Source organism: Lampetra fluviatilis, chromosome 73, assembly GCF_964198595.1.
Source record: "Lampetra fluviatilis chromosome 73, kcLamFluv1.1, whole genome shotgun sequence".
In the NCBI taxonomy this organism is placed as follows: Eukaryota; Metazoa; Chordata; class Hyperoartia; order Petromyzontiformes; family Petromyzontidae; genus Lampetra; species Lampetra fluviatilis.
Window position 1 is genome coordinate 4196542 of NC_136347.1, and position 25000 is coordinate 4221541.

At 55.8% G+C, this 25000-nt stretch overlaps 1 pseudogene across 1 annotated transcript in view; it reads left to right on the top strand.

The window, feature by feature from the left end:
- Nucleotides 1–25000, top strand: part of LOC144953278 (uncharacterized) — a 57959-nt pseudogene that overhangs the window by 10133 nt on the left and 22826 nt on the right. Inside the window, exons 8-10 of the transcript XR_013640782.1 lie at nucleotides 1529–1675; nucleotides 14667–15012; nucleotides 16700–16768. The product of XR_013640782.1 is annotated as an uncharacterized LOC144953278 (transcript). The remainder of the gene's footprint in view (nucleotides 1–1528; nucleotides 1676–14666; nucleotides 15013–16699; nucleotides 16769–25000) is intronic.

Here is a 25000-nt window from a genome sequence, read left to right on the forward strand (position 1 = left end):
AGTCACACACACACTCGCTCACTCAGTCACTCACTCAGTCACTCACCCGCTCAGTCACACACTCACCCACTCACTCACACACTCACTCGCTAACTCACTCACTCACCCATTCACTCACCCACTCACTCATTCACTCAGTCACACACACACTCGCTCACTCAGTCACTCACTCAGTCACTCACTCACTCAGTCACACACTCACCCACTCACTCACACACTCATTCACTCACTCACACACTCACCCATTCACTCACCCACTCACTCACACACTCACTCAGTCACTCACTCACACACTCACTCACTCACCTACTCATTCACCCACCCACTCACCCACTCAGTCATCCACTCATTCACTCACTCACCTACTCACTCACTCACCCACACACTCACTCACTCATTCACTCACCCACACACACACTCACTAACCCACACACTCACTCACACACTCACTCACACACTCGCTCACCCACACACTCACACACTCACTCACACACTCTCTCACCCACTCACCCACACACTCACCCACACGCTCACCCACCCACTCACTCACACACTCACTCAGTCACTCACCCACTCATTCACTCACCCACTCACACACTCACCCGCTCACTCACCCACTCACCCACTCACTCACACACTCACTCGCTAACTCACTCACTCACCCATTCACTCACCCACTCACTCACCCACTCACTCACACACTCACTCAGTCACTCACTCACACACTCACTCACTCACCTACTCATTCACCCACCCACTCACCCACTCAGTCATCCACTCATTCACTCACTCACCTACTCACTCACTCACCCACACACTCATTCACTCACTCATTCACTCACCCACACACACTCACTCACCCACACACTCACTCACACACTCACTCACACACTCGCTCACCCACACACTCACACACTCACTCACACACTCTCTCACCCACACACTCACACACTCACACACTCACTCACTCACTCACCCGCACACTCACACACTCACTCACTCACTCACCCACTGACCTACACACTCACTCACACACTCACACACTCACTCACACACTCACCCGCACACTCATACACTCACTCACACACTCTCTCACCCACACACTCACACACTCACTCACACACTCACTCACTCATTCACTCACTCACTCACTCACCCACTCACCCACTCACTCACCCACTCACCAATTCACTCACTCACCCACCCACTCACCCACCCATCCCCTGGTGTCCACCCTCACCCATTGACCCAATGACTCATTGACCCAATGGCGCGATGACCCCTTTGGCCCGATTCACCACTGAACCCCCGGCAACCCCCCCGGTGACCTCGATGACCCCCCGGTGACCTCGATGACCCCCTGGTGACCTCGACGACCCCCCGGGTGACCTCGACGTCCCCCCGGTGACCTCTACGACCCCACCCAGGGTGACCTCAACGATGACCCCCGGTGACCTCGACGACCCCCCCCCCGGTGACCTCGACGATGACCCCCCGGTGACCCTTGACCTCCCGGTGACCCCGTCAGGCGGACACGCTGTACACGCGCGACCCGCGTCTCCTGTCGCAGCTGCATCGCTGCGAGCAGCAGGCGGTGCCACTTGTGGTCATCGTGGGGGGGCGGGAGGCGGCGGGGGGCTCCGTGACCCTGCGGGACGTAGCCACGCGAGCCCAGGTGAGACACACGCAGGTAGACACACACACAGGTAGACACACAGGTAGACAGGTAGACACACACACACACACAGTGCCACTTGTGGTCATCGTGGGGGGGCGGGAGGCGGCGGGGGGCTCCGTGACCCTGCGGGACGTAGCCACGCGAGCCCAGGTGAGACACACGCAGGTAGACACACACACAGGTAGACACACAGGTAGACAGGTAGACACACACACACACACAGTGCCACTGGTGGTCATCGTGGGGGGGCGGGAGGCGGCGGGGGGCTCCGTCACGCTACGGGACGTTGCCACGCGAGCCCAGGTGAGACACAGGTAGACACACACACACAGGTAGACACACACACACACAGGTAGACAGGTAGACACACACACACACAGTGAGACACACACACAGTGAGACACACACACACAGGTAGACAGGTAGACACACACACACACAGTGAGACACACACACAGTGAGACACACACACACAGGTAGACAGGTAGACACACACACACACAGTGCCACTGGTGGTCATCGTGGGGGGGCGGGAGGCGGCGGGGGGCTCCGTGACCCTGCGGGACGTAGCCACGCGAGCCCAGGTGAGACACAGGTAGACACACACACACAGGTAGACACACATACACACAGGTAGACAGGTAGACACACACACACACAGTGCCACTGGTGGTCATCGTGGGGGGGCGGGAGGCGGCGGGGGGCTCCGTCACGCTACGGGACGTTGCCACGCGAGCCCAGGTGAGACACAGACAGTGAGACACAGTGAGACAGATAGACACAGTGAGACACACACACAGACAGGTAGACACACAGGTAGACACACACAGTGAGACACAGTGAGACACAGGTAGACAACAACAACAAACGCCATTCGCCACTAAGTGGCGGTGACGTCACCACGACGCTTGTGCCAGGCCACACAGTGAGACACACACAGGTAGACACACAGTGAGACACACACAGGTAGACACACAGTGAGACACACAGTGAGACCCACACACACTGACACACACACACAGTGAGACACACACAGACACACAGTGAGACACACACACACACACAGACACACACACACACAGACACACACACACACAGACACACACAGACACACACACACACAGTGAGACACACACACACAGTGAGACACACAGTGAGACCCACACACACTGACACACACACACAGTGAGACACACACAGACACACACACACACAGACACACACACACACAGACACACACAGACACACACACACACAGTGAGACACACACACACAGTGAGACACACACACAGACAGTGAGACACACACACAGACACAGACAGACACACACACACAGACACACACACAGACACACAGACACACACACACAGACACACACACAGACACACACAGACACACACACAGACACACACAGACACACAGACACACAGATGATGATGTAGCTGATGCTGATGATGCAGCTGATGCTGATGATGTAGCTGATGATGATGATGCAGCTGATGATGTAGCTGATGATTGTTTTGATCTTCTGTGCCAGGTGGAGGTGTCCAGGGGAGATCTCATTGCCGAAATCAAGAGGAGACTGGCAAATCGTGACCCCTCACACGCGACCCCTCGTGACCCCTCGTGACCCCACGTGACCCCTCACACGACCCTTCACGTGACCCCTCGTGACTCCTCACGTGACCCCTCACGTGACCCTTCGTGACCCCTCACACGACCCTTCACGTGACCCCTCACGTGACCCCTCACGTGACCCCACGCGACCCCTCACACGACCCTTCACACGACCCCTCTCGTGACCCCTCGTGAACTCTCACGTGACCCCTGGTGACCCCTCGTGACCCCTTGTGACCGGGTATCGGGTACCCGGTTGCGACCTTTGATCCAGCCTCGCTGACACTCGGTCTTCAACTCGAGACTTACCGAACACAGTCTTGCTACTTGTTTAAATGATCGTGTTCTGATCGATCCTTAACAATGGATCGCAATACAATGGCAACTTTTTTTCGATTGAAAGCTTTCGTGACTGCAGGGATTCATATTATTGTGTTTATCGGTAAAGTCATCACGTAGAAGGGAAATAATAAAATAATAAAAGCAAAACATAATAAAATAATAACAATAAAACATAATAAAATAATACAAATAAAACATAATAAAAATAAAACGTAATTAAATTTCGATTGAAAGCTTTCGTGACTGCAGGGATTCATCTTGGTTCTTTCGGTAAAGTCGTCACGTAGAAGGGAAATAATAAAATAATAAAACGTAATAAAATTCTCACGACGTTTCGGGCGCAAACACAAGCATCCTTTATCAGGTGGGAGAACAATGGCAACTCATCTTCGTCATTGTCTGTTCGCATTCTCTCGGTGGTGGGGGTGGTGGTGGTGGGGGTGGTGGGGGTGGGGGTGGTGGGGGTGGTGGTGGGGGTGGTGGTGGGGGTGGGGGTGGTGGTGGTGGTGGGGGTGGTGGTGGGGGTGGTGGTGGTGGTGGGGGTGGGGGTGGTGGTGGGGGTGGTGGTGGGGGTGGGGGTGGGGGGATGGTTGTGGTGGGGGTGGGGGTGGTGGTGGGGGTGGTGGTGGGGGTGGGGGTGGGGGGGTGGTTGTGGTGGGGGTGGGGGTGGTGGGGGTGGGGGTGGTGGTGGTGGTGGGGGTGGTGGTGGTGGGGGTGGTGGTGGTGGTGGTGGGGGTGGTGGTGGTGGGGGGGGTGGGGGTGGGGCGGGTGGTGGTGGTAGGGGTGGTGGTGGTGGGGGTGGTGGTGGGGGTGGTGGGGGTGGTGGTAGGGGTGGGGGTGGTGGTGGGGGGGGTGGTGGTGGTGGTGGGGGTGGTGGTGGGCGTGGTGGTGGTGGTGGTGGGGCGGGTGGTGGTGGTAGGGGTGGTGGTGGGGGTGGAGGTGGGGGTGGAGGTGGTGGTGGTGGTGGTGGGGGTGGGGGTGGTGGTGGTGGGGGTGGGGGTGGTGGTGGGGGTGGTGGTGGTGGGGGTGGGGGTGGAGGTGGTGGTGGGGGTGGTGGTAGGGGTGGGGGTGGTGGTGGGGGGGGTGGTGGTGGGGGTGGTGGTGGGCGTGGTGGTGGTGGTGGGGGCGGGTGGTGGTGGTAGGGGTGGTGGTGGGGGTGGTGGTGGTGGTGGGGGTGGTGGTGGGGGTGGTGGTGGTGGTGGTGGGGGTGGTGGTGGTGGTGGTGGGGGTGGTGGTGGTGGTGGTGGGGTGGTGGTGGGGGTGGTGGTGCGAGTGGGGGTGGTGGTGGTGATGGTGGGGGGGTGGTGGGGGTGGGGGTGGTGGTGGGGGTGGGGGTGGTGGTAATGGTGGTGGGTGGGGGGTGGTGGGGGTGGTGGTGGGGGTGGTGGTGGGGGTGGTGGTGGTGGTGGGGGTGGTGGTGGGGTGGTGGTGGTGGTGGGGTGGTGGTGGTGGTGGGGGTGGTGGTGCGAGTGGGGGTGGTGGTGGTGATGGTGGGGGGGGTGGTGGGGGTGGGGGTGGTGGTTGTGGTGGGGGTGGTGGTAATGGTGGTGGGTGGGGGTGGTGGTGGGGGCGGTGGTGGTGGTGGGGGCGGTGGTGGTGGTGGGGGTGGTGGTGGTGGGGGTGGTGGTGGTGGTGGTGGGGGTGGTGGTGGTGGGGGTGGTGGTGGGGGTGGTGGTGGTGGTGGCGGTGGTGGCGGCGGTGGTGGTGGCGGGGGTGGTGGTGGTGGTGGTGGTGGGGGGGGTGGGGGGGGTGGTGAGGGTGGTGGGGGTGGTGGTGGTGGTGGGGGTGGTGGTGGTGGTGGGGGTGGTGGTGGGGGTGGTGGTGGTGGGGGTGGTGGTGGGGGTGGTGGTGTTGGGGGTGGTGGTTGGGGTGGTGGTGGTGGTGGGGGTGGTGGTGGGGGTGGTGGTGGTGGTGGTGGTGGTGGTGGGGGGGGTGGTGGGGGTGGTGGTGGGGGTGGTGGTGATGGTGGTGGGGGTGGTGATGGGGGGTGGTTGTGGTGGTGGCGGTGGAGGTGGTGGCGGTGGCGGTGGTGGAGGTGGTGGCGGTGGGGGTGGTGGTGGGGGTGGTGGTGATGGTGATGGGGGTGGGGGTGGTGCTGGTGGCGGTGGTGGTGGGGGTGGTGGTGATGGTGGGGGTGGTGGTGGGGGTGGTGGTGATGGTGGTGGTGATGGTGATGGGGGTGGTGCTGGTGGCGGTGGTGGTGGTTGGGGTGGTGGTGGTGGGGGTGGCGGTGGTGGTGGTGGGGGTGGTGGTGATGGTGGGGGTGGTGGTGGGGGTGGTGGTGATGGTGGTGGTGATGGTGGTGGGGGGTGGCGGTGGTGGGGGTGGCGGTGGTGGGGGTGGCGGTGGTGGGGGTGGCGGTGGTGGGGGTGGCGGTGGTGGTGGTGGGGGTGGTGGGGGTGGTGGGGGTGGTGGGGGTGGTGGTGGGGGTGGTGGTGATGGTGGTGGTGATGGTGGTGGGGGTGGCGGTGGTGGGGGTGGCGGTGGTGGGGGTGGCGGTGGTGGGGGTGGGGGTGGTGGTGGGGGTGGTGGTGGGGGTGGTGGTGGTGGTGGGGGTGGTGGTGGGGTGGTGGTGGTGGTGGGGTGGTGGTGGTGGTGGGGGGTGGTGGTGCGAGTGGGGGTGGTGGTGGTGATGGTGGGGGGGTGGTGGGGGTGGGGGTGGTGGTTGTGGTGGGGGTGGTGGTAATGGTGGTGGGTGGGGGTGGTGGTGGGGGCGGTGGTGGTGGTGGGGGCGGTGGTGGTGGTGGGGGTGGTGGTGGTGGGGGTGGTGGTGGTGGTGGTGGGGGTGGTGGTGGTGGGGGTGGTGGTGGGGGTGGTGGTGGTGGTGGCGGTGGTGGCGGCGGTGGTGGTGGCGGGGGTGGTGGTGGTGGTGGTGGTGGGGGGGGTGGGGGGGGTGGTGAGGGTGGTGGGGGTGGTGGTGGTGGTGGGGGTGGTGGTGGTGGTGGGGGTGGTGGTGGTGGTGGGGGTGGTGGTGGGGGTGGTGGTGGTGGGGGTGGTGGTGGGGGTGGTGGTGTTGGGGGTGGTGGTTGGGGTGGTGGTGGTGGTGGGGGTGGTGGTGGGTGGTGGTGGTGGTGGTGGTGGTGGTGGTGGGGGTGGTGGTGGGGGTGGTGGTGGGGGTGGTGGTGATGGTGGTGGGGGTGGTGATGGGGGGTGGTTGTGGTGGTGGCGGTGGAGGTGGTGGCGGTGGCGGTGGTGGAGGTGGTGGCGGTGGGGGTGGTGGTGGGGGTGGTGGTGATGGTGATGGGGGTGGGGGTGGTGCTGGTGGCGGTGGTGGTGGGGGTGGTGGTGATGGTGGGGGTGGTGGTGGGGGTGGTGGTGATGGTGGTGGTGATGGTGATGGGGGTGGTGCTGGTGGCGGTGGTGGTGGTTGGGGTGGTGGTGGTGGGGGTGGCGGTGGTGGGGGTGGCGGTGGTGGGGGTGGCGGTGGTGGGGGTGGCGGTGGTGGTGGTGGGGGTGGTGGGGGGTGGTGGTGGTGGGGGTGGTGGTGGTGGGGGTGGGGGTGATGGTGGAGGTGGTGGTGCTGGTGGTGGTTGGGGTGTACGAAATCCGGTTGAACAGGTAAGCTAATGCTTCTCACCAGGTGATGTTTACGGAGGCGAAGATTCCACACACACGCGCGCGCCTAAAGCGTGGAGCCTCTAACAGACTGTAGGGGACAAGTGGTTGTGAGTCGTAGCGAGTAGCGGGCACCTAGGAAGGCTACCAGCGCTGCGCCACACACGAGGACACACAGACAGAGACAAAGCTCCCCCAGGTAGCCTCCAACAGACTGGAGGGGCAAGTGGCTGAGTCTTAGCGGAACCTAGGAAGGCTACCAGCACTGCGCCACACACGAGGACACACAGACAGAGACAAAGCTCCCCCAGGTAGCCTCCAACAGACTGGAGGGGCAAGTGGCTGAGTCTTAGCGGAACCTAGGAAGGCTACCAGCACTGCGCCACACACGAGGACACACAGGCAGAGACAAAGCTCCCCCAGGTAGCCTCTAACAGACTGGAGGGGCAAGTGGCTGAGTCTTAGCGGAACCTAGGAAGGCTACCAGCGCTGCGCCACACACGAGGACACACAGGCAGAGACAAAGCTCCCCCAGGTAGCCTCTAACAGACTGGAGGGGCAAGTGGCTGAGTCGTAGCGGAACCTAGGAAGGCTACCAGCACTGCGCCACACACGAGGACACACAGGCAGAGACAAAGCTCCCCCAGGTAGCCTCTAACAGACTGGAGGGGCAAGTGGCTGAGTCTTAGCGGAACCTAGGAAAGCTACCAGCGCTGCGCCACACACGAGGACACACAGGCAGAGACAAAGCTCCCCCAGGTAGCCTCTAACAGACTGGAGGGGCAAGTGGCTGAGTCTTAGCGGAACCTAGGAAGGCTACCGGCACTGTGGCACACACAGCACCACCACCCCCTGGCCGCAATTGTCTCTCCCCCTGTGCCACACACGAGGACACACAGACAGAGACAAAGCTCCCCCAGGTAGCCTCTAACAGACTGGAGGGGCAAGTGGCTGAGTCGTAGCGAATAGCAGCAGCGCTACCTATGAAGGCTACCGGCACTGTGGCACACACACACAGAGGGAACTTTATTACGTAATTTTTTTTAATTATTTGTTTTATTTCCCTTCTACGTGATGACTTTAACCGAATGACACAAAGAATACGAATCCCTGCAGTCACGAAAGCTTTCAATCGATTTTTTTTACGTCGGAAGAAAATCATATCTTGTGTCACGTGTTAATGCATTAACACGTGAAATCGATTACCCAAATCTCGATTCAAAGCTTTCGTAACTGCAGGAACCCATAGTCTGGTTTCTTTTCGGTAAAGCCACGTGGGTAGAAAATTTATTAATAGAAAATGTATTCATTGATCACACAATCGACATTAAATTTCGATTGAAAGCTTTCGTGACTGCAGGGATTCATCTTCTTGATTCTTTCGGTAAAGTCATCACGTAGAAGGGAAATAATAAAAATAAAATGTAATAAAATTGTATTTTAATACTGAAGGGAAATAATAAAATAAAACTTAATAAAATACAATTGTATTTTAATACTCAAGGGAAATAATAAAATAATAAAATACATTTCGATGGAAAGCTTTCGTGACTGCAGGGATTCATCTTCTTGGTTCTTTCGGTAAAGTCGTCACGTAGAAGGGAAATAATGAAATAATAAAAATAAAACATAATAAAATACAATTGTATTTTAATACTGAAGGGAAATAATAAAATAATAAAAATAAAACGTTATAAAATACAATTGTAGTTTAATACTGAAGGGAAATAATAAAATAATAATAAAATAAACATAACAAAATACAATTGTAATTTAATACTGAAGGGAAATAATAAAATAATTTAAATAAAACATAATAAAATACAATTGTATTTTGGAATTATATATTTTATTATTTATTTTATTATTAAATTCTTAAAATAAAACATTGTATTTGATTATGTTTTATTTATATTTATTTTATTATTTCCCTTCTACGTGACTTTACCGAAAGAACCAAGAAGATGAATCCCTGCAGTCACGAAAGAAGCCTTCAATCGAAATTTCGCAAATCGATCTGTCAGCTTGTCCAGCCAGAGACGATCTAGTCGGACCAGCAGCATCAGCAACAGCATCAGTAGCAGCAGCAGTAGCAGCAGCAGTAGCAGCAGCAGCAGCAGCAGCAGCAGCAGTAGCAGCAGCATCAGCAGTAGCAGCAGCTGCAGTAGCAGCAGCAGTAGCAGCAGCATCAGCAGCAGCAGCAGCAGAAACAGCAGCATCAGTAGCAGCAGCAGTAGCAGCAGCAGTAGCAGCAGCATCAGCAGTAGCAGCAGCTGCAGTAGCAGCAGCTGCAGCAGCTGCATCAGCTGCAGCAGCTGCATCAGCAGCAGCAGCAGCAGCATCAGCAGCAGCAGCAGTAGCAGCAGCAGTAGCAGCAGCAGTAGCAGCAGCAGTAGCAGCAGCAGCAGTAGCAGCAGCAGTAGTAGTAGCAGCATCAGCAGCTGCAGCAGCAGCAGCATCAGCATCAGTAGCAGCAGCAGTAGCAGCAGCTGCAGCAGCAGTAGCAGCATCAGTAGCAGCAGCATCAGCAGTAGCAGCAGCTGCAGCAGTAGTAGTAGCAGCATCAGTAGCAGCAGCAGCAGCAGTAGCAGCAGCAGTAGCAGCAGCAGCAGCAGTAGCAGCAGCAGTAGTAGTAGCAGCATCAGCAGCTGCAGCAGCAGCATCAGCAGTAGCAGCAGCTGCAGCAGTAGCAGCATCAGCAGCAGCAGTAGCAGCAGCAGTAGCAGCAGCAGCAGCAGCAGCAGTAGCAGCAGCAGCAGTAGCAGCAGCAGCAGCAGTAGCAGCAGCAGCAGCATCAGCAGCATCAGTAGCAGCAGCAGTAGCAGCAGCAGCAGCAGCATCAGCAGCAGCAGCAGTAGCAGCAGCAGTAGCAGCAGCAGTAGCAGCAGCAGTAGCAGCAGCAGTAGTAGTAGCAGCATCAGCAGCTGCAGCAGCAGCAGCATCAGCATCAGTAGCAGCAGCAGTAGCAGCAGCATCAGCAGTAGCAGCAGTAGCAGCAGCTGCAGCAGCAGTAGCAGCATCAGTAGCAGCAGCATCAGCAGTAGCAGCAGCTGCAGCAGTAGTAGTAGCAGCATCAGTAGCAGCAGCAGCAGCAGCAGTAGCAGCAGCAGCAGCATCAGCATCAGTAGCAGCAGCAGTAGCAGCAGCAGTAGCAGCAGCAGTAGTAGTAGCAGCATCAGCAGCTGCAGCAGCAGCAGCATCAGCATCAGTAGCAGCAGCAGTAGCAGCAGCTGCAGCAGCAGTAGCAGCATCAGTAGCAGCAGCATCAGCAGTAGCAGCAGCTGCAGCAGTAGTAGTAGCAGCATCAGTAGCAGCAGCAGCAGCAGTAGCAGCAGCAGTAGTAGTAGCAGCATCAGCAGCTGCAGCAGCAGCATCAGCAGTAGCAGCAGCTGCAGCAGTAGCAGCAGCTGCAGCAGCAGTAGCAGCATCAGTAGCAGCAGCATCAGCAGTAGCAGCAGCTGCAGCAGCAGCAGTAGCAGCATCAGCAGTAGCAGCAGCTGCAGCAGCAGCAGTAGTAGTAGCAGCATCAGCAGCTGCAGCAGCAGCAGTAGCAGCAGCATCAGCAGCAGCTGCAGCTGCAGCAGTAGTAGCAGCAGCATCAGCAGCTGCAGCAGCAGCAGCATCAGCTGCATCAGCTGCATCAGCTGCATCAGCAGCATCAGCAGCAGCAGCAGCAGCTGCAGCAGCAGCTACAACATCAGCAGCAGCAGCAACAGCAGCAGCAGCAGCAGCAGCTGCATCAGCAGCATCTGCATCAGCAGCTGCAGCAGAAGCAGCAGCAGCTGCAGTCCACAGAGGATGATTTGTACACAAACGCACACTGCCTAGAGCACAAAGACAAAGATCCCCCGTGTAGCCTCGAACAGACCGTAGGGGCAAGTGCTGTTGGCGAGTAGCAGCACCTGTGAAGGCCGGAACGGCACACACAGAGGGGGTGGGTGGCCAGCACCACCACGCCCGGCCGCCTTTGTCTCCCCAGTGGCGATGTTGACTACACACCGCTACACCAGGTACTCGTTTGAGGCTGAGTCGACCTAGGGAGGGCCCAGGGCCGGTTCAGAGAATCGCCAGCGGTGGTGTTGGCCGTGAGCGGGAGTCGAACTCGGTCGTAGTGTAGCTTGGCGCTAACCACTACGCCCACCACTCCCCACTCATACACACACACAGACACACACACAATGACACACACAGACACACACAGACACACAAACAGACACATTTCAATCACACAAAGACACACACTCATACACGCACGTACACACACACACAAACACACACACACACAGACACACACACACACAATGACACACACAGACACACACACAGACACATACACAGACACACTTCAATCACACAAAGACACACACTCATACACACACGTACACACACACACAAACACACGCACACAGACACACACGCACACTTCAATCACACAAAGACACACACTCATACAACAACAACCGCCATTCGCCACTAAGTGGCAGTGACGTCACCACCACGCTTGTGCCAGGCCATGTGCACCTTGAGGCCACGTGAAGTGTCGAACGCCCGCTGGCAGGAGGTCACGGGGCAGACCCAGCAGGTGCCACGGGTCGACTGACCGAGATGACCGAGATGACTGGCTGATGCACCACCTGTGCCCCCTACTGTGCCAACTTGCTGTGCTTTAGCCACCCGGCGCTCCGCTCGTTGTTGTGAGCGTCGCTCCTCCGCCCTCCGTTGTTGTTGGAGGGCGACTGCCTCCAACTGCCCAGTAGCGTCCTTCACGAGCCTCCTCCACTGAGGCCGATCTTGACACCGCTGGTACCAGTCATCGGCAAGTCCACTCAGCTCCACATCCTCCTGTACCACATCACTCCATCTCTTCTCCAGCCCGTGCCGCGCCCGTTTAGCCCCCTCGATCCGGCCGAACAAAAGCTGTCTAGGCATGCGGTGGCTGGGCATGCGGGCTACATGACCCAGCCAACGCAGCCTTGCCTGCCGGAGGAGCTCACCGATGGGACTTTGCCCAGATCTTTCAAGGATTTGTGAGCTCCTCACACAATCCAGCCTGTTGGTTCAACCCAGGATGGATCGTAGGCAGGCCAGCCTAAATGTTTCCTACCGTGGTGGTGGTGATGGTGATGGTGGTGATGATGATGGTGGTGATGATGATGGTGGTGATGATGATGGTGGTGATGATGATGGTGGTGATGATGATGGTGGTGATGATGATGGTGGTGATGATGATGGTGGTGATGATGATGGTGGTGGTGATGATGGTGGTGGTGATGATGGTGGTGATGATGATGGTGGTGATGATGATGGTGGTGATGATGATGGTGGTGATGATGATGGTGGTGATGATGATGGTGGTGATGATGATGGTGGTGATGATGATGGTGGTGGTGATGATGGTGGTGATGATGATGGTGGTGATGATGATGGTGGTGATGATGATGGTGGTGATGATGATGGTGGTGATGATGATGGTGGTGATGATGATGGTGGTGATGATGATGGTGGTGATGGTGATGATGATGGTGATGATGGTGGTGATGGTGATGATGATGGTGATGATGGTGGTGATGATGACTTGGGGGATGTCATCACACAGCAGTGGATAGACTCTGGCTGATGATGATGATGATGGAGCCCCGCCCTACGCTCCATATATGGTCATTGGAGGCGGGGTATAAGGGGGAGGGGGGAGGAGTTATGTAAATGACCACCCACGAAGCCCCCACCCGCCACTCATTTGCATAAAAAATTCGCAGTGGATAGACCCCGGATGATGATGGTGCCCCGCCCTACGCTCCATATATGGTCATTGGAGGCGGGGTACAAGCGGGAGGGGGAGGAGTTATGTAAATGAGCACCTGCGAAGCCCCGCCCCTACTCATTTGCGTGACGTCACGGCCCAGGTGAGTATATAAGGCGCAGGTAAGCGGCACACGTGCGCACAGGGCTGTGTGTGGAGTTGGTTTGTTTTTTTTGGCGTTCTGTTGTCGAAATTTTATTTCTTTAACATTTTTTTAAAAATAAAATATATCAACGTTGCTAAAGTGTTCTTTTCGGCAGCTATTAACCCTATCGCTTTGTAATATTAACAAGATTTTTTTCTTTTTTTTGGCCGAGGGATGTTGATAATTGTAATCGTTTGCAAATGTTTTATAATCTGTAAGTTGACTATAGATTGTAGTAGATTGTAGATTATAGACTGTATCGGGACTGTAGTGTAGCCGACTGTAGACTGTGCCCAGTATAACAATGCGGTAGTCGCCACTTGTTGGAGTATAATTAATATATTTATATTCATACAAGGGCGTAAATTGACGTTAAATAGGTGGAATTAGCCATCGTCTGCGTGGCACCGTTCATAATGGCCGTGTTGATGTGGGGTGCCATCGCGAGCCAGCAACGCCAACCAACATCAACATCACCAACATCATCATCATCATCGTCAACACCATCACCAACATCTTCATCAACACCATCATCACCAACATCTTCATCACCATCGCCAACACCATCATCACCAACATCTTCATCACCAACATCTTCATCACCATCACCAACATCATCACCATCATCGCCAACACCATCACCAACATCATCACCAACATCTTCACCACCATCATCACTGCCACCATCACCAACATCTTCATCACCATCACCAACATCATCACCATCATCATCAACATCTTCATTAACACCATCACCATCATCACCATCATCACCATCATCACTGCCACCATCACCAACATCTTCATCACCATCACCAACATCATCACCATCATCACCAACATCTTCATCACCACTTGCAACACCATCACCAACATCACTAACACCATCACCATCATCACCATCATCACCAACATCTTCATCGCCAACAACATCAACAACATCAACAACATCATCATCAACATCACCATCAACATTATCACCACCATCAACACCACCACCACCACGAAATTCACCATGGCCATCAAAAAATCACCACCACCAACACCACCACCATCTCCTGCCACCACCACCAACACCATCAACACCACCACGAAATTCACCACACCCATCAAAACATCACCACCACCATCAGCTCCTGCCACAACCACCACCACCATCAACAACATCACGAAATTCACCAGAGCCATCAAAACATCATCACCACCACCACCACCACCATCTCCTGCCACCACCACCATCAACACCACCACGAAATTCACCACACCCATCAAAACATCACCACCACCACCACCACCATCTCCTGCCACCACCACCACCATCACCACCACGAAATTCACCATACCCATCAAAACATCACCACCACCACCATCTCCTGCCACCACCACCACCACCACCACTTCTCCTCCTCCTACTACTGCTACTGCCCGTCTCCATCCACGCGCTTACAACCCGGCCACAACAACAACAACAACCACCAGCCACCACCACCACCCCCAAGCTGGTCACCATCCGCGTCACCCTCTACCAGGGCGACAAGAAGCTCAACTCATCCCTCATCGGCACGGCTGCTCTGGCCCAAGGGTCGGCGGCCACTGGAGCCAGTGGGTGGCTCACCACGGCGGCCCCCGACCCTTCGGCCTGCGGCGTCAACGACACCTTCGGAAGGCCCGAGGGAGGCCCCGACGGGGGGTCGGGGTCGTCGTCCTCGTCGTCCACCCCGGCAGGTCACATGGTGGAGGCGGCCGCCCTCGTTCTGCCGGGCAGCTGTGGGCTCGAGACGCAGCTCGGAGTCGCTCGCAAGCGGCTGGGCGGGTCGCTCACCGTGGTGCTGGTCGCCAGGGCGGACACGGATGCGCTTGGAATCGTTGTGAAGGGTGAGTGGTGGTGGTGGTGGAGTGGGGGTGGAGTGGGGGTGGTGGTGGAGTAGGGGTGGTGGTGGAGTAGGGGTGGTGGTGGTGGTGGTGGTGGTGGAGTGGGCGGGTCGCTCACCGTGGTGCTGATCGCCAGGGTGGACACGGATGCGCTTGGAATCGTTGTGAAGGGTGAGTGGTGGTGGTGGTGGAGTGGGGGTGGTGGTGGAGTGGGGGTGGAGTGGGGGTGGTGGTGGAGTAGGGGTGGTGGTGGTGGTGGTGGAGTGGGTGGGTGGGTCGCTCACCGTGGTGCTGATCGCCAGGGTGGACACGGATGCACTTGGAATCGTTGTGAAGGGTGAGTGGTGGAGGTGGTGGAGTGGGGGTGGAGTAGGGGTGGTGGTGGAGTAGGGGTGGTGGTGGAGTAGGGGTGGTGGTGGAGTAGGGGTGGTGGTGGAGTAGGGGTGGTGGTGGTGGTGGTGGTGGAGTGGGTGGGTCGCTCACCGTGGTGCTGGTCGCCAGGATGGACACGGATGCGCTTGGAATCGTTGTGAAGGGTGAGTGGTGGAGGTGGTGGAGTGGGTGGTGGTGGTGATGGTGGGTGGAGGGGTGGTGGTGGAGTGGATTGGTGGTGGTAGGTGAAGTGGTGGAGTGATGGTGGTGGTGGAGGGGTGTGAGTGGTGGTGGTGGTGGGTGGAGTGGTGGTGGTGGGGTGGTGGTGGTTGAGTGGGGGGGGGGGTAGTGGTAGTGGGAGTGGTGGAGTGGTGGGTGGTGGGTGGTGGTGGTGGAGTGGGTGGGTCGCTCACCGTGGTGCTGGTCGCCAGGGCGGACACGGATGCGCTTGGAATCGTTGTGAAGGGTGAGTGGTGGTGGTGGTGGAGTAGGGGTGGAGTGGGGGTGGTGGTGGGTGGAGGGGTGAGTGGTGGTGGTGGTGGTGGTGGAGTGGGTGGGTCGCTCACCGTGGTGCTGGTCGCCAGGGCGGACACGGATGCGCTTGGAATCGTTGTGAAGGGTGAGTGGTGGTGGTGGTGGAGTAGGGGTGGAGTGGGGGTGGTGGTGGGTGGAGGGGTGAGTGGTGGTGGTGGTGGAGTGGGTGGGTCGCTCACCGTGGTGCTGGTCGCCAGGGCGGACACGGATGCGCTTGGAATCGTTGTGAAGGGTGAGTGGTGGTGGTGGTGGAGTAGGGGTGGAGTGGGGGTGGTGGTGGGTGGAGGGGTGAGTGGTGGTGGTGGTGGAGTGGGTGGGTCGCTCACCGTGGTGCTGGTCGCCAGGGCGGACACGGATGCGCTTGGAATCGTTGTGAAGGGTGAGTGGTGGTGGTGGTGGAGTAGGGGTGGAGTGGGGGTGGTGGTGGGTGGAGGGGTGAGTGGTGGTGGTGGTGGAGTGGGTGGGTCGCTCACCGTGGTGCTGGTCGCCAGGGCGGACACGGATGCGCTTGGAATCGTTGTGAAGGGTGAGTGGTGGTGGTGGTGGAGTGGGTGGTGGTGGTGATGGTGGGTGGAGGGGTGGTGGTGGAGTGGATTGGTGGTGGTAGGTGAAGTGGTGGAGTGGTGGTGGTTGAGTGGTGGTTGAGTGGGGGTTGAGTGGTGGTTGAGTGGTGGTTGAGTGGTGGTTGAGTGGGGGTTGAGTGGGGGTTGAGTGGGGGTTGAGTGGGGGTTGAGTGGGGGTTGAGTGGGGGTTGAGTGGGGGTTGAGTGGGGGTGGTGGTGGAGTGGGTGGGTCGCTCACCGTGGTGCTGATCGCCAGGGTGGACACGGATGCGCTTGGAATCGTTGTGAAGGGTGAGTGGTGGTGGTGGTGGTGGTGGTGGAGTTGGGGTGGTGGAGTTGGGGTGGTGGAGTGGGGGTGGTGGTGGAGTGGGGGTGGTGGTTGGAGTGGGGGTGGTGGTTGGAGTGGGGGTGGTGGTTGAGTGGGGGTGGGGGGTGGAGTGGGGGTGGTGGTGGAGTGGGGGTGGTGGTGGAGTGGGGGTGGTGGTTGGAGTGGGGGTGGTGGTTGGAGTGGGGGTGGTGGTTGAGTGGGGGTGGTGGGTGGAGTGGGGGTGGTGGGTGGAGTGGGGGTGGTGGTGGAGTGGGGGTGGTGGTTGGAGTGGGGGTGGTGGGTGGAGTGGGGGTGGTGGTTGGAGTGGGGGTGGTGGTGGAGTGGGGGTGGTGGTTGAGTGGGGGTGGTGGTTGGAGTGGGGGTGGTGGGTGGAGTGGGGGTGGTGGTGGAGTGGGGGTGGTGGTTGGAGTGGTGGTTGGAGTGGGGGTGGTGGTTGGAGTGGGGGTGGTGGGTGGAGTGGGGGTGGTGGTGGAGTGGGGGTGGTGGTGGAGTGGGGGTGGTGGGTGGAGTGGGGGTGGTGGGTGGAGTGGGGGTGGTGGGTGGAGTGGGGGTGGTGGGTGGAGTGGGGGTGGTGGTGGAGTGGGGGTGGTGGTGGAGTGGGGGTGGTGGGTGGAGTGGGGGTGGTGGGTGGAGTGGGGGTGGTGGTTGGAGTGGGGGTGGTGGTTGGAGTGGGGGTGGTGGTTGGAGTGGGGGTGGTGGTTGGAGTGGGGGTGGTGGTGGAGTGGGGGTGGTGGTTGGAGTGGGGGTGGTGGTGGAGTGGGGGTGGTGGTGGAGTGGGGGTGGTGGTGGAGTGGGTGTGGTGGTTGAGTGGGGGTGGTGGTTGGAGTGGGGGTGGTGGGTGGAGTGGTGTAGTGGCTGGAGTGGTGTAGTGGCTGGAGTGGTGTAGTGGCTGGAGTGGTGTAGTGGCTGGAGTGGTGTAGTGGCTGGAGTGGTGTAGTGGCTGGAGTGGTGTAGTGGCTGGAGTGGTGTAGTGGCTGGAGTGGCGTAGTGGCTGGAGTGGCGTAGTGGCTGGAGTGGCGTAGTGGCTGGAGTGGTGTAGTGGCTGGAGTGGTGTAGTGGCTGGAGTGGTGTAGTGGCTGGAGTGGTGTAGTGGCTGGAGTGGCGTAGTGGCTGGAGTGGCGTAGTGGCTGGAGTGGTGTAGTGGCTGGAGTGCTGTTGATGGCGGTCCAGCGAAACAACCCCCTACCTCCTCGTTGTTGCCGGACGGTAACGCTGTGGTGAACAGTGCCATGGGGGGTGGAGGGCCAATTCCAATCGGCCATTCCCCTGGTGATATGTGTAGCCACCGCAGCGGCCAAATGGGGGCTCTGGAATGTGCGCGGGGGGGCTGGTAACCCCTCCACCTTCAATTTAATTACCACTGAACCACGCACACGAAGAAACATATTTAGCTCAGCTTGGGCCGGAGGCCCTGGGAGGACAGGCGTCTATGACGTCTCCTGGTCAAACCCCATTTTCTGCTAGACTTCTGTGCAGCCCATGGGCTTGTAATTACCAACACGCTGTTCCGGCATCGGCGCATCCGCATAACATCATGGATGCATGCCGGGTACAAGCAAGAACATCTGCTGGACTACATAGTGACAGAACAGCGGATGCGGGCCCATGTCCTTGACACCAGGACCTACCGTGGAGCTGATCTGCCCACTGACCATCGACTAGTCATCTGTAAGATGCGCCTGCCATTCTTCCACTCCGGTGGTGGGTGTACACCCAAGACCCCATTCAAACCCTTAGTGGCATGATCTCAACCAGCTGATGAAAGTTGCAAGCGAGAATTTCATCATCGCTTGCGGCTGGGTTTAGCATCGTCCCCCACTCCTCTTGATGTCGAGGGTAAATAAGCGAGGTTTAGGACTCTGGCTCATGCAGCTGCAATGGCTGCTTTGGGTACACGGTCCAGACCTCCCCAGAGACCCTGGCTGACAGAGGAGGTGTTCAGGCTGACTAAGTAAAAGCAACAGGCCCCCACTCTCATCGTCTACAGCATCCCACGTCAGAGAATGAGGAGGCTTACCGTAGCCATCGCTCGGAGGTTTGGAGAGCTGTAAGGCGCTGCAAGGATGGGTGGTGGTCGCAAGTTGCTGAGGAAATGGAGCCTGCCTCAGGGTGGTCCTGCACAGATGCCATATTTTCTATCCGTCTGCTACAGCAGAGGTGGAGGAAATTCCAACAAGACCTACATCTCTGCTTTATTGACCTGGTCAAGGCCTATGATACCATCAGTAGGCCTGGGCTCTGGGTTGTTCTTCGTGCTTTCGGAGTCCCTGACCCTCTGCTCACGATCAATAAGGACCTTCATGATGGTGAGCGGGCCCGGGTAAAACTACGTGGCCGGGAGTCGGAGCCTTTCCCTGTACACCTTGGGGTGCGACAGGGATGTCCTCTGGCTCCCACATTATTTAACATATTATTCGACCACGTAGTTCGTGAAGCCTTCGATGGCTATACCGGAGGAATTTCCATCTGGTACAGATACAATGGGAGGCTGATCGACGCCCGGGTGCGGTCAAGGGATGGCTCCCTATTGCTCAACCACGTTATGTATGCCGATGATCTGGTAATTGCTGCTCACTCAGAGGAGGAGTTGGAGACGCTGCTGCTGAACCTGGAGCGTGCCACTAAGAGGTGGGGCCTTACCATCTGCCCCACCAAAACTAAGCACCTGCCTGGGCATTTTGTACCATCGGACACTCCACCCCCACAACTCCCAATTGGTGATGGGGCAGTTGTGGGGAGAGTGGAGAGTTTCCCATACCTGGGCAGTGTGCTCGTGACCGGCTCCGGTTTGACAGCAGAGGTCTCGCTCCGAATCAGTCGAGTGACATTACCTTTTCATCGGATACGTGACGCTGTGTGGAAGCTACCTGGTCTGTCCCTCTGCACGAAGCTTCAGGTCTTCTCGGCCACGGTCATTCCCTCCCTTCTCTACGCTTGCAAAATGTGGACCCCCCTAGTGGAGCATCTTCTCCGGTTAGAAACATTGAGGCTGGCCTGCCTACGATCCATCCTGGGTTTACCCAGGCTGGATTGTGTGAGGAGCTCACAAATCCTTGAAAGATCTGGGCAAAGTCCCATCGGTGAGCTCCTCCGGCAGGCAAGGCTGCGTTGGCTGGGTCATGTAGCCCGCATGCCCAGCCACCGCATGCCTAAACAGCTTTTGTTCGGCCGGATCGAGGGGGCTAAACGGGCGCAGCACGGGCTAGAGAAGAGATGGAGTGATGTGGTACAGGAGGACGTAGAGCTGAGTGGACTTGCCGATGACTGGTACCAGCGGTGGAGGAGGCTCGTGAAGGACGCTGCTGGGCAGTTGGAGGCAGTCGCCCTCCAACAACAACGGAGGGCGGAGGAGCGACGCTCACAACAACGAGCGGAGCGCCTGGTGGCTAAAGCACAGCAAGTTGGCACAGTAGGGGGCACAGGTGGTGCATCAGCCGGTCATCTCGGTCATCTCGGTCAGTCGACCCATGGCACCTGCTGGGTCTGCCCCGTGACCTCGTGCCAGCGGGCGTTCGATACTTCACGTGGCCTCAACGTGCACATGGCCTGGCACAAGCGTCGTGGTGACGTCACCGCCACTTAGTGGCGAATGGCGGTTGTTGTTTTGGTGGTGGTGTTGGTGGTGTGGTTGTGGTGATGGTGGTGGTGTCATCAAAGTGAACCTAGCCTGGTACAGGCGCCGTGGTGACGTCACTGCCACTTAGTGGCGAATGGCGGTTGTTGTTGTTGGAGTCATGGTGGAAAAAGTTGTGTGGTAAAGATGTTTGTGGTGGTGGTGGTTGTGGTGGTGGTGGTTGTGATAATGGTGGTGGTGGTGTTTGTGGTGGTGCTTGTGGTGGTGGTTGTGATAATGGTGGTGGTGGTTGTGATAATGGTGGTGGTGTTTGTGGTGGTGCTGGTGGTGCTTGTGATAATGGTTGTGGTGGTGGTGTTTGTGGTGGTGGTGTTTGTGATAATGGTGGTGGTGGTTCTGATAATGGTGGTGGTGGTGCTTGTGGTGGTGGTTGTGATAATGGTGGTGGTGTTTGTGGTGGTGGTTGTGATAATGGTGGTGGTGTTTGTGGTGGTGGTTGTGGTGGTGCTGGTGGTGCTTGTGATAATGGTTGTGGTGGTGGTGTTTGTGGTGGTGGTGTTTGTGATGATGGTGGAGATGTTACAGGGTTTGCGGCGCTAGAGGTGGTGATGGTCGTTGTGGTGGTGTGGTGATGGAGGTGGTGGTCGATTTGTAAAAAATAAAAACAAACGCTTGTCACTCAAATAAAATGTTTTGCTAACCGAGTTAAATACCGTAGCTTGTTGTTTTCGGGGGTTTTGAGACGTGACCTTGCCACGAAAAATAGCTCCAGTGGGGGGGTTGGCAGTGCCTTATCATCACCATCACCACCACCACCATCAACAACCCCACCATCATCACCACCACCACCATAATCACCACCATCATCAACAACAACCCCATCACCACCATCATCACCACCATCATCACCACCATCATCACCACCACCACCACCATCACCACCATCAACAGCATCATCACCACCACCACCATAATCACCACCATCATCACCATCACCACCACCACCACCATCAACAACCCCACCATAATCACCACCATCATCAACAACCCCACCATCATCACCACCATCATCAACAACAACCCCACCACCATCACCACCAGCATCACCACCAGCATCACCACCACCATCACCACCACCATCACCACCATCAACAGCATCATCACCACCACCACCATCACCACCATCATCACCATCACCACCACCACCACCATCAACAACCCCACCATCATCACCACCACCACCATAATCACCACCATCATCAACAACAACCCCACCATCATCAACAACAACCCCACCACCATCACCACCGCCATCACCACCATCATCACCACCAGCATCACCACCACCATCACCACCACCATCACCACCACCATCACCACCACCATCACCACCATCAACAGCATCATCACCACCACCACCACTATCATCATCAGCGTAGTAGTCGTAGTAGTTGTGTGTGTGAGTGTATCGTAGTAGTTGTGTGTGTGTGTGAGTGTATCGTAGTAGTTGTGTGTGTGTGTGAGTGTATCGTGGTAGTTGTGTGTGTGTGTGTGTATCGTAGTAGTAGTTGTGTGTGTGTGTGAGTGTATCGTGGTAGTTGTGTGTGTGTGTGTGAGTATCGTGGTAGTTGTGTGTGTGTGAGTGTATCGTGGTAGTAGTTGTGTGTGTGAGTGTATCGTGGTAGTAGTTGTTGTGTGTGTGAGTGTATCGTAGTAGTTGTGTGTGTGTGAGTGTATCGTAGTAGTTGTGTTTGTGTGTTTGTGTGAGTGTATCGTAGTAGTTGTGTGTGTGAGTGTATCGTAGTAGTTGTGTGTGTGAGTGTATCGTAGTAGTTGTGTGTGTGAGTGTATCGTAGTAGTTGTGTGTGTGAGTGTATCGTAGTAGTTGTGTGTGTGTGTGTGTGAGTGTATCGTAGTAGTTGTGTGTGTGTGTGAGTGTATCGTAGTAGTTGTGTGTGTGTGTGAGTGTATCGTAGTAGTTGTGTGTGTGTGAGTGTATCGTAGTAGTTGTGTGTGTGTGAGTGTATCGTGGTAGTAGTGTGTGTGTGAGTGTATCGTGGTAGTAGTTGTGTGTGTGAGTGTATCGTGGTAGTAGGTGTGTGTGTGAGTGTATCGTAGTAGTTGTGTGTGTGAGTGTATCGTGGTAGTAGTTGTGTGTGTGAGTGTATCGTAGTAGTTGTGAGTGTGAGTGTATCGTAGTAGTTGTGTGTGTGTGTGAGTGTATCGTAGTAGTTGTGTGTGTGTGTGAGTGTATCGTAGTAGTTGTGTGTGTGTGAGGGTATCGTAGTAGTTGTGTGTGTGTGAGTGTATCGTAGTAGTTGTGTGTGTGTGAGTGTATCGTAGTAGTTGTGTGTGTGTGTGAGTGTATCGTGGTAGTTGTGTGTGTGTGAGTGTATCGTAGTAGTTGTGTGTGTGAGTGTATCGTGGTAGTTGTGTGTGTGAGTGTATCGTGGTAGTTGTGTGTGTGAGTGTATCGTGGTAGTTGTGTGTGTGTGTGAGTGTATCGTGGTAGTAGTTGTGTGTGTGTGAGTGTATCGTAGTAGTAGTTGTGTGTGTGTGAGTGTATCGTAGTAGTAGTTGTGTGTGTGTGAGTGTATCGTGGTAGTAGTTGTGTGTGTGTGTGAGTGTATCGTAGTAGTAGTTGTGTGTGTGTGTGAGTGTATCGTAGTAGTAGTTGTGTGTGTGTGTGAGTGTATCGTAGTAGTAGTTGTGTGTGTGTGTGAGTGTATCGTAGTAGTTGTGTGTGTGAGTGTATCGTGGTAGTAGTTGTGTGTGTGTGAGTGTATCGTGGTAGTTGTGTGTGTGTGTGTGAGTGTATCGTGGTAGTAGTTGTGTGTGTGAGTGTATCGTGGTAGTAGTTGTGTGTGTGAGTGTATCGTGGTAGTAGTTGTGTGTGTGAGTGTATCGTGGTAGTAGTTGTGTGTGTGAGTGTATCGTGGTAGTAGTTGTGTGTGTGTGAGTGTATCGTGGTAGTAGTTGTGTGTGTGTGAGTGTATCGTGGTAGTAGTTGTGTGTGTGTGTGAGTGTATCGTGGTAGTAGTTGTGTGTGTGAGTGTATCGTGGTAGTAGTTGTGTGTGTGTGAGTGTATCGTGGTAGTTGTGTGTGTGTGTGTGAGTGTATCGTGGTAGTAGGTGTGTGTGTGTGAGTGTATCGTGGTAGTAGGTGTGTGTGTGTGAGTGTATCGTGGTAGTAGTTGTGTGTGTGTGTGAGTGTATCGTGGTAGTAGTTGTGTGTGTGAGTGTATCGTGGTAGTAGTTGTGTGTGTGAGTGTATCGTGGTAGTAGTTGTGTGTGTGAGTGTATCGTGGTAGTAGTTGTGTGTGTGAGTGTATCGTGGTAGTAGTTGTGTGTGTGAGTGTATCGTGGTAGTAGTTGTGTGTGTGAGTGTATCGTGGTAGTAGTTGTGTGTGTGAGTGTATCGTGGTAGTAGTTGTGTGTGTGAGTGTATCGTGGTAGTAGTTGTGTGTGTGAGTGTATCGTGGTAGTAGTTGTGTGTGTGAGTGTATCGTGGTAGTAGTTGTGTGTGTGAGTGTATCGTGGTAGTAGTTGTGTGTGTGAGTGTATCGTGGTAGTAGTTGTGTGTGTGAGTGTATCGTGGTAGTAGTTGTGTGTGTGAGTGTATCGTGGTAGTAGTTGTGTGTGTGAGTGTATCGTGGTAGTAGTTGTGTGTGTGAGTGTATCGTGGTAGTAGTTGTGTGTGTGAGTGTATCGTGGTAGTAGTTGTGTGTGTGTGAGTGTATCGTAGTAGTAGTTGTGTGTGTGTGAGTGTATCGTAGTAGTAGTTGTGTGTGTGTGAGTGTATCGTGGTAGTAGTTGTGTGTGTGTGAGTGTATCGTAGTAGTAGTTGTGTGTGTGTGAGTGTATCGTAGTAGTAGTTGTGTGTGTGTGAGTGTATCGTGGTAGTAGTTGTGTGTGTGTGTGAGTGTATCGTAGTAGTAGTTGTGTGTGTGTGAGTGTATCGTGGTAGTAGTTGTGTGTGTGTGTGAGTGTATCGTGGTAGTAGTTGTGTGTGTGTGAGTGTATCGTGGTAGTAGTTGTGTGTGTGTGAGTGTATCGTGGTAGTAGTTGTGTGTGTGTGAGTGTATCGTGGTAGTAGTTGTGTGTGTGTGAGTGTATCGTGGTAGTAGTTGTGTGTGTGAGTGTATCGTGGTAGTAGTTGTGTGTGTGAGTGTATCGTGGTAGTAGTTGTGTGTGTGAGTGTATCGTGGTAGTAGTTGTGTGTGTGAGTGTATCGTGGTAGTAGTTGTGTGTGTGAGTGTATCGTGGTAGTAGTTGTGTGTGTGAGTGTATCGTAGTAGTAGTTGTGTGAGTGTATCGTGGTAGTAGTTGTGTGTGTGTGAGTGTATCGTGGTAGTAGTTGTGTGTGTGTGAGTGTATCGTGGTAGTAGTTGTGTGTGTGTGAGTGTATCGTGGTAGTAGTTGTGTGTGTGTGAGTGTATCGTGGTAGTAGTTGTGTGTGTGTGAGTGTATCGTGGTAGTAGTTGTGTGTGTGAGTGTATCGTGGTAGTAGTTGTGTGTGTGAGTGTATCGTGGTAGTAGTTGTGTGTGTGAGTGTATCGTGGTAGTAGTTGTGTGTGTGTGAGTGTATCGTGGTAGTAGTTGTGTGTGTGAGTGTATCGTG